Source organism: Mustela erminea, chromosome 20 (genome assembly GCF_009829155.1).
Source record: "Mustela erminea isolate mMusErm1 chromosome 20, mMusErm1.Pri, whole genome shotgun sequence".
Taxonomy (NCBI): Eukaryota; Metazoa; Chordata; class Mammalia; order Carnivora; family Mustelidae; genus Mustela; species Mustela erminea.
The window spans coordinates 14,402,184-14,414,394 of NC_045633.1; the positions used below are offsets into that span (position 1 = coordinate 14,402,184).

The 12,211-nt window shown below is 55.6% G+C and overlaps 1 protein-coding gene across 6 annotated transcripts in view; it reads right to left on the reverse strand.

Moving 5' to 3' along the window:
- Positions 1 to 12,211, reverse strand: part of SNX29 (sorting nexin 29) — a 477,185-nt gene that overhangs the window by 360,925 nt on the left and 104,049 nt on the right. The window lies entirely within an intron of this gene.

Sequence of the window (12,211 nt, forward strand, 5' to 3'; positions counted from 1 at the left end):
TGGAAACTAACAACAGGAGTAACAGTGCCCTGTAACAAGCACTTCCGACGTGCAAACTATCAGTACCTGACTAGTCTTGTGTCCGTTTTCATGACCACAGGATGAGGACGCCCAGTACAGAGCAGAAACCTACACTGGGATAAGGCCATAGGGCCTAAAGTCACCTCCCACGCCCTAAAGCCAAGAATGGTGGAAAAGGCCTTTGGCAGGACCAAGAGCCGGAGAGAAGTCCCTTTAGTGGGGAGCTGGGAGGGGCAGCAGCTTTCACTCCAGGGATGGGGGCAGGGATCCATAAAGAGCTGCCATCAACAGGCTCTCAGGCTGGGCAGATCCAACTTCAAGCCCCAGCACAGCCACTTCCTGCTGGGTAACCTCAAGCGGGCTTCCACCTCTGCCAAAATCCAGAGGGGTATTAACGCCACATTCCTTGCAGAGGAATTCAGGAGGCAATCCGAGTTCCCCGCCTGGCAGACACACCGCAGCAAATGCAGAGAAGTGGTTCAGCGTCCTGAATTTTAAAACCTAGGACCCGGGTTCAAATTCTGACTCTGCAGCTAGTTAACTCTGGGCAAGTTAACCACCTGTCTGAGCATCAGCTCCCTGTCTACAAAATGGGGTCCCGATAGTCACTAGTTCATACAAGCGTCCTGAGGATTCAATCTGTAATATGGAAGCGAGGTGCTTGGAAAAGGCTCGGCACATAGTCGACACTCAACATGTTACCTGTTCCTGTTACCTGTTACCTGTTCCTTCAACAGCAAGAGGGGGACATGGTAGCAGTGACGACACAAGCAGGAACTGGTTCAATCAAGCACATTTTCAGGAGTGAGGAGATTGTACAGAGTTCCTGTGTACCTCAACCTTGGGAAATAAAAGTTTTTTAAAGGGGTCTAAGCCCTAGAGCAGCAAACTAAGTAATAGAACTTTCTTTAAGTGTCAACCAAGATCACCATGGGCAACGTGGGAAATCAGACCCAAAGACTGAGGTGTCACTTGGAAGAGACAGAGCAGCTGGGTTCTAGGGACACAGCACGAAGGGATCCCAGATACTGCCTTCATGACAGCTAGAAACTGTGTGTTCCACGGAGGAAGGACAACTAGGAGGAGGCAGCAGTCCCCAGAAAGTCCCAGAAAACATGAATCTTCTTCCAGCCAAAAGTCACAGTCGCTGGAATGAGAGAGCTGGGCCACAGGCTCGCCCTGAAGGGACCCGACCACACCACCCAGGGGCCACCCATGGGAAGACAGTGCGATGACCAAGGCTGAGCTCACCACTGCAACACCAGGAACCAGAAGGATAAACAAGGCTATGAGACGATCCCTCTGGCCTTCCCCGGACCACCACTGCCACACAGTCACTGTCACAAGGACACAGGAAATGCCCCAAGTTGCCAGCGACCCACGAGCAAACACTCGGGACAGACTTTACTTCCACACGCGTTCACCTGGCTGACTTTTCTCGGGCAGCACAGCCAGCGGTAACTCCGGGGTTGCGGTTTTCACAGATCACATAAGCATGCTGCTTCTCTGAGCACGGGTGACGCGCGCCGGCGGGGGCACTCCCTAACTTGTCATATTCCCTCCTCTCCCCGGCACCGCCCATCTCCTTACTGTTTCAGTCTCTGTCACCTTCTTCCTCTTTATCACTGGCCACAACACACATTTCAAGTGACAATGGAGCGGCCTCTGTGCAGTGTGGCCTCTGCTGAGCCTGGCTGAGCCGGGGGGTCTCCCTCGCCCCAGGCGGAAGGCAGAGGTCCGTCCACCTCAAAACCGGTTCCCTACTTGGCTTCAGAGACCCAACAAGCAAATCCGGCCAAGTACGCAAAAAAATATTCACCGTAGGAAATTGATCTGGCATAAAGAGCAGCATTTCCAATCACTGTGGAAAGGGTGATTTCGTCCATAAAGGTCACCATTGGGGGAGCAAGAAACAAGACGTACATCCCCGCTTCTGTTATGTACCCAAATAAATATCCAATGGAATCATTTAACTGTGAAGCGCGGCCCTGAAACACTAGAAGTATGGGAACAAACATTTACGCCATCTTGCAACAGAGGCCTTAACGTGAAAGCAAGTACATGAACGAAATTATGTTTGGTTTGGTTTTTCCAACTTCTGCCCATAGAGGGCCCATGTAACGAAAAACTAATCCAGGAAACTTGACCCTGTTCAGGGGTATCCAACAGAGCAGGAAAAAGACACAGGTTTCCCTCATCAAATCCCAGACCCCTCAAGTTCCCTTCCGGGACCTCGGTCAACCCCTCAGCCGCCACACTGCTGCTCATACCCTCGGCCTCGCAGGGCAGGGACGACAGCGTTTTCCTGGAATGCAGCCACACTCACCCATTCTCATAGGGTCTATGGCTGCTTCTGCATGACAAGAGCAGAATGGGGTTGTCGGGACCGGAATGGAGGGTCCTATCGCATGGCCTGAAATATCTGCCATCTGGCCCTTTACAGAAAAGGTTTGAGGGGTGTCTGGGTGGCTCAGTGGGTTAAAGCCTCTGCCTTCGGCTCAGGTCATGATCCCAGGGTCCTGGGATCGAGCCCCGCATCGGGCTTTCTGCTCAGCAGGGAGCCTGCTTCCCCACCCCTCTCTCTCTGCCTGCCTCTCTGCCTACTTGTGATCTCTGTCTGTCAGATAAATAAATAAAATATTTAACAAGAAAAGGAAAGGTTTGCCTGTCTTAGGAAGACATCCAGACACTCTGCCCTCCGCTCCCTCACCAGCAGCCTCCTCCAGTCCAGGGCTGGAGGTAGGGGTCTGGAGTTAGGTAGGGGACCCATGGGACACTCACGCCCGGCCGTGGAGCTCACCGGCCAGACCGCAGGCAGACTGTCATCCAGGCTTCAAGAGAGGTGAGCCCGCAGGGGAGCAGCTGCTGCCTCAGACACTCCGGGGATGACCTCGGCTTTGCCACTGGTCCCCCCAGCTGTCCCTGTTCAACCTCTTGCCCTGGATCTTCTTCATCTGCCTCCAGGGGTTCCCCAGGGGCGGCTGTGTCTACACCCAGGGCTCAACCACGGCCTGCCCCCCGCAGATGCCGGATGCCCCAGCACGAAATCACCGGCCCCTCGTGTGGTTCGCACCCCGACTGGCTCCTGCACTCCTTCCTACTTTGTCTGCCGCGCCGCAGACCCACTCCCCTTCTTTCATGCCTCTGGGTCTTGGCACAGTCTGTCCTGAGGGACTCGGGAGCCTCCTTCGGGCAGCGGCCAGGGATCGCCTCTTCTGTGAGACCCTCCCCCACCGGCAGGGGCGGCCAAAGAGCCAGGAGGCCCGCCCAGTCATACTCCTACCCCTGTTGTGGACTCTGCCCACAGAGGCCTCCAGCGGCAGCCACGGAGACATTGGGTGGCTGCTTACCTTCAAATGAGCCCATCAGAGGGAATTCTCCAGAAGTCTGGAATAGGCCAGTTTCTGACTAAAAATAAAGGGGCGGGGGAAGTAGGTAGGAGCAATGCATCTGGCCAAGAACAAACGAATCTATGTTGCTCCACCAAGACCCATGTGCTAAAAGCTGAGCTGAGGACAGCTGGCCAGGCCTGGGACAAAGGAGCAAAAAGACACAGGGGCAGAAGTCTGCCAAAGAGAAGAGCCAGCAAAACCCATCCAGGCAAACCTAGGACAGAAAAAACGCGGAGTTTTGCAAAGGCACTGGTGTCTGAAGTGTCAAGCACGAGCCGTGGAACCCTGCCACCTGCCACCAGGGCAGAGCCACAGAGAAACGCAAACTCTAAGAAGAATCCTTACGGTCTCGGTAAACTTACCATTGGCTGACTTGGTCTCTAGGTGCACAAACGTAGTAGCCAAGACCATTCAGAGAGACTTGCAGAGACCACAAAGCCACAGGAATAACACGGACATGGAGGAAGGACCACCCCAGCTCCCGCCTGACTCCAGGGCCCTAGGGGCCCCTGCTAACCCGCCCTTGCGTCCCAAACCTCCGCCGTCCCAGCTCCGCACAGCCAACCAAGCCACCAAGACCGGCCTTTCCCTAAAGCCTCGTCACACCTTATCCATACCAGCCTGAAAACAGCAAAGTCCCCACACAGCCCAGAGCAGGGGAAGGGCGGCCAGAAGCAGGGGCCCCCCAACTGGTGCCAGCCCCTGTCCACAGTACATACAAGACCTTAAGAACGAGTGAAAGGGGGATGAATTCACGAGCAGTTGGTTCCCACGGCTGCCCGTCTCCAGGATCCGAGTATGGGACGGGCCAGGTAGAAACATCAACTGCGCTTGGTAAGTTCAAGACCTCCCCAGAAAACACTAACCACTGCAGTCACAGCTGTAATTTTCTGCCCCAGGGATGGGGATTCAGGATCGAACCCAGTTTTTTCCACTGGGTCTTGGGAACGGAAGGGAGGGCACAGATACCTCAATCACCACCAGGACCCGATACCGGACCCTCCCCCCCCTCCTCCGGCACATGAATCCACCCTCGCAAACCCCAGATTTCAAACAGAGCAGGGACCAACCCAGAGGCAGACACACAGTACAGAGAACACCCTTCACACAAGGATGAGGGGGTCAGAGGCCCCAATGTCAAGTACGGGGGCAGGGACCGTGGCCGGAGGGGGAGCACTGGCCCATGCTCAGCCACTGAAGGCCCTGGGCATCGCGGGGGGAATGATCTTAAAATTAATTTTGCCAAAGGAGTTAAAGATAATTTTAAGAGGGAGCCAACGCAAGCACTAGGCTAACTAAATGCTGTCTGTCGGGACGTATGGGTGCAGACGCGCACACGCTCTCGCATATACGTAGATCTGTATGATAATTATTTGCCTTTATATAGCAGCTCTTCCCAAAGACCTCAAAGAGCCTTTACAAATGCTCCCCTGGGGCCCATACTCAGTTATATTTAAAGAGAGCTCACGAGGGCACAGGCACAGAAATAAATAATATGCTTCTACGGCTATATACTTAACCTACACCGTCATTTTTCAAACTTAACTTACTGCTTTTTATATCTTTTTCTGCCTACCCACTCCCGCTCATCTCCAGGAGAAAGGATAAACTATATCGAGCTCCTCCGTAACTTCTAGAATCCATCCGGCCCTTGTTGCCTTTTGTTCTGTTTCCGGCCTCCCCCTCTCCCCTGTCAACCCAGGGTTTCTACTTTGCAATTTGTTAAGACTGGGGGTTGGGGGGGAGGGATGCCCCCTGATGTATTGCCAGGGCTCGGAGGGCCAGCAGGGACCCTGCAGCATCTCCCGTCGTGTGCCCAGCCAGAACACAGCACCCTCTATCCGCAATCTCCTTGAATTCTCGCCACCTCCAGAGAACCAAGGCTTATTATACCAATTCCATGAATGGGGAAACAAATGCCCAAGAAAAGGCTCCTGCCACAGGCCACAGAGCCTGGACCCAATCAGACAAGGCCCAACCCTGGCCAGCCTCCCTGGGAAGCGCGTCCCCAGCCTGCACTGGCAGCACCAGGCCGAGCCGGCCCGCAGCACGGAGCACACTCAAGACCCACGCCCCCCACATAGGGCCTCCACTCCCCCACCTCTGCCTACTAGGGGAAAAAAAATAAACAAGTCAGGAATCTGATTAAAATCTCCACCCCACCCTACCCTTAACAGGGATTCTACATCATCCCGAGAAAAGAAAAAGGTTTGAGGAACCCATGGGAACCTCAATGAGAAATGAGAAAATACAGTCACAAAGGGAAGAAAAACACAACAATGATCAAGTTCTAGATCTTCGTCACCTTCTCCATGTGAAATGTGGGGGTTCTCTCTCATTTGTGTACGCACACACAGTGTATTTACAGTGACTTCAATACGAACTTTAAGGCAAGCGTCCCCAGAGCAAATACAGACAGGGCCCTACGTCTGTCAGCACACCGCAGTGTGGGGCCAGCGGGAGGAGGGGAGGCCACGGCCCAGCAAGGCAGCCGCCCCTGCCTCCAGGCCACCATCCCAGGATACCACCACTTCTGACTTGTCAAGAGAAACCAGCAACCACGTTTTCACGTACATCTGATTTTAAATGCAGCTGACAAGCCTCTCACCAAGCAGGCCCAACACACCATGGCTACGGGTCACCACTCTGTGACCCCCCCGCTGCAAAGCTAGAGCCCCTGACTGCCATTAGCGGGCAAACCGCCTAAGTAGGGCATGTCCGTAGAGCCATTAAAATTAAAAAAAAAAAAAAAGTTAAAAAAAAAAAGGTCTCCTAGAGGTGGTCAGAAGTAAGGAGTTGGAAGGGGGCAGAAGATGAGGCTGAACCCCCCCCCCCGGAAACTCCCTAGGAACCTCAAAGTGATGGACTTGGGAACCAACAAGGGTCCTAGTGTCCCCGTCGTTCCCCACCACCCAGCCATACCTGGACAAGACAGCACCAGAGCACACACTGCCAGTGCCAGTCATGGGAGGAGTGACTCGGTGGGCGGGGAGAGAGGGGTCTCCTAGGGCAGGAACAAAAGAACAGTCTGTGCATTTCTTCTCCAAAGTTAGAAAAAAAAAGCCATCAGCACAGCATTTAGCTTATAGAGGTATCTGCCTTAAGAACTAAACACGGTTTTAAAGGTTGCTTCAAGGAGAAGACACAGAACAGAGGGACATATCTGGCGAGAAGGGAGGTTGGGGTGGGTCCAGTCATGGCTGGTCTTTATCAAGTACGGAGGTGAAACTCCCAGAACGTGAAACCAGTGTGAAAGTGACCTCTTCGGCTGTGCCCAGCACACACCTGGTAGCACAGACAGGACCTCGCTCTAGCTGTGAGACCCTTCCCCCTCGGGAGTAAAACCCGCACAGTGGCAGTTTCCCCCACCCCCGCCCCCTGGTGGCCCCTAGTGCTCTCTGGCTCCAGGCCATTTTCTCTCCCGGCCAGGCCCCAAGGCCTATCTTCCAACAGGTGACCTTCTGGTCCTCCTCAGTTCCGCTTGGGAGGTTTCTAAGGTCTGCCCACATCGGAGCATGTAGCGGTCTCATTCGTCCGCACCGCCGCACGGCCTTCACCTGTCATCCTCTGATGGGACGCGCGAGCCACGGCTACCTGGCGCCCGGCCAGCAGCGCTGCACGAGCGGTCACGTACACGTACTTGTTAGGGTCTTGACTGCCAGATCTTTGGGGCAGACACCTGGGTGGTGGAACTGTGGGGTCACGGGGTGATTCTACTGTACTTTTTGGAGTACTGCCAAACCACTTCCCCGCACCGCATCTCACGGAGGAGGGGTTCAGATGTGCGTGACTGATAGCCAGGCCCTCCCCTCCCAGCGCGGTCAATTCCTATCTTTCCTACTTCCATCCCAATTCAGGGCAAGTGGATTTTAAAAACAAGAAATCACTACAGATCCAGTTCAAAACCAGACTCCAGAGGAGACGATGGAGAGAGAAGGGGCAGAAGACGGCCGCCCCCGAAGCGGGGAGGACCCGGGGTGCAGCAGGCAGTGGAGACGGATGGGGCAGAACACGGCCACCGCCCCCGAAGCAGGGAGGACCAGGCGGTGCAGGCGGATAGGGCAGAAGACGGCTGCTCCCGAAGCGGGGAGGACCCGAGGTGCGGCAGGTCCACAGTCATACACGGACCTTGTGCTCCTCTCCACTGGGCAGGGAGCCCTGCTTACGGGCTGGAGTGTTCCTACAGAGAAAGGCCCAGTGAGAAACAGCGGAAACCAGTCCAGGGCCTGGTGTTAAGGTGAAGAGTGAAATGCAGGTGTTCATTAGACGGTGTCCAATAAATGCAAAGCTTAGGAAGCAGGGCCTACCTGCTCTTCCCGGCCCCACAGCGCCATCAGTAGGTGCCCAGGTGCCCGTGAGAAGACCGTACCTTCTACCAAAGCGCTCACACGGGCATGAGAACATGGGCCATCCTGCCACGACGCCAAAGGAGCCACTTACCCCGCGCCCTGTGCTATGCAGGAGGCCCAGCTAGAACCCCTCTGAAGCTCTCTGGACTGAGGTGTCCTCTCCCACTGGACCCCACCCTGCCTGAGCTTTTACCGGCCTGACTCCCAAAGCCACAGCAGTCTAGAAGACCCGGATAAACGGAGACACCACGCTCCCCCTCTGATGTGGAGAACACAGTCCCTACCATAGAAGTTTCTGACCCTGAGGAACACGATGCTGGTAGCACACACAGCAGCCTCCCCGCTACTCCTGAGACAGGGCTGCCAGAGTTCTCTGCTCCCACAAGGTCACACACATGTAGAAAACAGTAGGTCCTCTCTGGAAAACGGTGGCTGGGGAGTGACCCAGATCCAGTCCGTCTCCATGACGTTCGCGCACCGCCTTCAACGAAGAGATAAGAGGACGCCCCTGACTCTGTTCTGTCCTGCGCAGCTTTTTTATGGGTCCAAGAGCTTTGCCCTGGTGCTAAGTCATGCGAGGATGGAGAATAAAGTCTCTGCTGACAGCGGCAGCTTTCCTGGCTTCAGCCCCTGGGGAAAGCAAAGCCTCCGTGCCCAGATGTCACTCTCCAGGGCCTGGTCCCGGCAGAGCCTGGACAGGGTAAGGCGGCACCCACACAGTGAGGGCAGATGGCCTCGGCCACCCCAGGACAGAGCAGATGATGGCAGATACTAGGGGAGTAATGGTGCGCCAGCCTGGCTGGGCTACACACACCATAGCACCCAGGAAGCTCTGAAAAACAAAAACAAAAACAAAACAAAACAAAACAAAATGCACATACGTACACACACACCCCAACCAAGCTGTGACTACACCACCGGACCAGCAGGCCCAGCATCTCCAGGGGTGGGACCCAGTCATCAGTATCCATGCGACGCTCCTCGGCTCACCCCACCGCTGACCCTGGGCAGCAGCAGGCTGCCAGCTGGACACGCCCCGGCACGTGGCAGTGGCACATGCCAACATTCAAACGCTCCCACTGGGGGCCAGCCACTGTCCAGAGAACTTTGCAGACGCCCCCCAACAACCCCCTAGGTCTAACAGGTCACCATTCCTATTTTTCAGATGAGCCAATGAAGGCTCAGAGGTTAAATAACCTGCTGGGGGTCCCACAGCCAGGCGATTGGGAAGCCTACTGTGCTGGGAGCCTGTGCTACCAATCACGAGGCCGCCGGGCCAGATGCGGAGGTCCTTTGTCCTGAAAGATCGTGAGGGTTCCTCTGGGGAAGCTTATGGGAGCTTTGCCACTTTGGAGAAAGGTGACCGGGATGTGCCCCAACACTCACACAACTCCTATCAGCCAGTCCAGCCTGCTCTCAGGTGTTCATGTGGGCGCTGGGACACTGAAGGAGACACAGCGCCCCCAGAGGCAGCCTGGGGTTTCAGGGCGACAGGGAGCAAGCCAAAAGGAAACAGCAGACACCCAGGAGACAGAGCCCCAGGTTCTAGCCTTCTCCTGCACGCGGCAATTTTCTATCTACTGCTAACCATGGAACGAAGGTCAAGGTTGGGCTATACTAACGCCATCAATGAATCCCTTAGTTCATGGGGCTCATGGGGTCCTCCCCCATCTTAAAGGTGGGAAAACCAAGCAGGGCTCTGCCAATAACAGCAGCCAGCAGAACGCATGCCTCCTACCAGACGTTGGCTGAAACACTGTAAAGAATGTTCTCATTAAGCCCCCCAAACAATCTCATGAAGCAAGGTCTAGAGTCAAACCCATTTTTTATCAATAAGCAAAGAGACACAGACCAGAACCCAGGCCACGTGACAAGGAGACCCACAACCAGAACTACCCCGTGATACCTATGGGTCCCCAAGACCAGGGCACATCTCCGAAAGAGGCCAGGGCTCCAAACCAGCTCTGGTATACATCCCCACGCACACACCCCCAAAAAAGGCCAACATCGCTGATTTTCAGAAGCAAAGCCTCAGCAGGTTCTAGCCGGAGTCGGCTGGGCCAGAGGTCGTGGACATGCTTTGCGCCCTCCTTCCTCAGCTCTCTTCTCCCGGCGGAGGAGGAGGGAGGCCGGACCACCAGATCCTGGGCTTCCACTGCTCTCCACATGCCACAGTGCTGCCGGGGGCCGGAGGCAGGAGAGAAGGAATGAATACTCCCTTACTGGACCGAAGCTGGTTCCTGGCACCTGCGACCCATGGATCCGACCCCACAAGCTGCCATCTGGGACCTACAGCAAGCTGGCACTGGCGACAAAGCGGCCAGCCAGCCGGGAAACACATGGGATGGGAAAAGCATGCCAGCAAAGATGGGAGACAGGACAAGGAACGAGTAAGGATTCCAGGTCCTCGGCTGGTTCAGCTTAAGAGCAAGGTGCTTGAGGCATCTCACGGCAGAGTCGGCGCCTATAAAACGAGCTGGCTCAACAGGCTGGTCCTCTAGAATCTGCCAAGCTCTGAGAGGCTGGGATTCTTCGGGAACAGCAGAGGGGCCTCCTGCCGACAAATACAGAGCATCGGGCATCCCCGTCCTCTGCTCCTCTCGGCCGGCTAGCTGTGTTTGGCCGGACCACCCCTTGCGGACAGCATCAACGGGGCCCGGGCCTGTCTGCAGCACCCGGACTGCCGTGGCCTTGAGGGCGGCCGCACCAACATGTGCTGCAATTGGCCTCACGCATGGCGGAGTGGTGGGGTTAACTGACGGCAAGGAAGATTAATTGCATGTGAAACACCCATAAATAATTAAGACATCAGCTGCACAGCTTCCTTCCGCCCTCAGGCCGTGATATCCTGCGTACGGCCAATTCTCAGTCCGCACAGTCCACACACATCATCTGCAATTAATCAGAAGCCCGCAGCTACAGAGGACATGGGCCAATCTCACACCAGATGGTCCAGCGGCTCTCTGCTGTCCAGCCCCGCACTTTGACACTTTGAGGTCTGCTCTACAGGACACGAGCTCCCTGTCGCCAGGTCCCAGCAGCACCATTTACTTCCTGCATAGTCGCGGGGTTTCCACTGGCCCAGACTCAGTTTCCCCACCTTTGAAGTGAGGTGACTTGACAGGAGAGCAGACAGGAGGCCCTCCGCGAATGCAGGGTGGGGGACTCAGGTCTGGCTAAGCAGCCGTCCACCCGCGGCCTCCGCAGGGACAGCAGGGAGGGGAAGCACGAGGATGTTCGCAAATCTTACAGTCAAGGCACGGGAGGCCCAAGCAGGCAGAGGGACAAGAGACACTCCGAACACAAGACTCCAATGAGCAACGGCCATCGATGGGCTCCCCTGACACCGCGAACACCTTGTCCCGAGTACCAGGTTCTTCCACGGCTGCTGCTGCCGGGAAGCAGGCCTCCCCGAGCCCCGAGAAGGCTCCCCACAAGGGGTCATCCCTAACTGCAGGCAGAATACAGGGAGGTTGTCCCCGGGGCAGGTAACGGAGACTCCAGTGAGCTACGAGCAGGAGGACTTCCAGAACCAGCCAGACTGGAAGAGCGCAACTAGACACTGAACCATCAGAGGCCTCCGACGTTCCTGGACGGAGGGCGCTTTCACTCCTGGTTCAGCTTTACACCCTGTCCTGCAGGAAGCCTTGTGGACTCTACAAGATGAAGGCGATTCTTCAGAGCAGCAGCAACCAGCTTGCAAGCCCAAGGCGGCAAACGCTGGGACGAAAACCAACAACTGAAGAAGTCTGGGGCAGCTGTCGTCTCCCGGCTGTTACAGATAATGCTGCAATCAACATGGGGGGGGTGTATTTTCCTCCCCAATTAAGGTCTGTATTTTCTCTGCATAAATACCCAATCGTGGAATTAGTAGATCACATGGTATTTCTTTTAATTTTTCGATAAACCTCCACACTCTTCTCCCCAGTGCCGCCCCAATCTGCATGTGGAATTTACGAAACGAAAGGGAAAGTCAGACTCTTGGGAACCGAGAGCTGGTGGTAGCCACAGGGAAGGTGAGGCAGGGGGTCAGCAGATCAAGGGGGCCAGGAGTACAGTTATCTCAAGGAGCACTAAGAAAGGGTTGACTGTTATACACCTGGAATGAATATGACACTATTAGTCTTAACGATAAGAAGTTGGGGCAGAAAGAACCGGAATCCATGGTGGCAATAAGCCCCTGAACCATGCCAGCGACCACCGACCTCCCGACCTCCTCCTGTTCTAGGAAGGAAGGAAGCTTGCTTACACGGGTGACAGAGGTGCTCAAGTGCCCTGCGCGGAAAACACGCCTCCCTGCACTCTACCTGCCGGCCCACCTCGAGCGCCGTAAGGACACACGCCCTCGTGGCCTCTGCCGCCCTCTCTGGGATCTGCCCCACCTGAAGCCCAACCCCACGCAGGACGCCGAGAATGGAGTTAGTGGCTCTCTCAGAGCCTTCCAGTCGC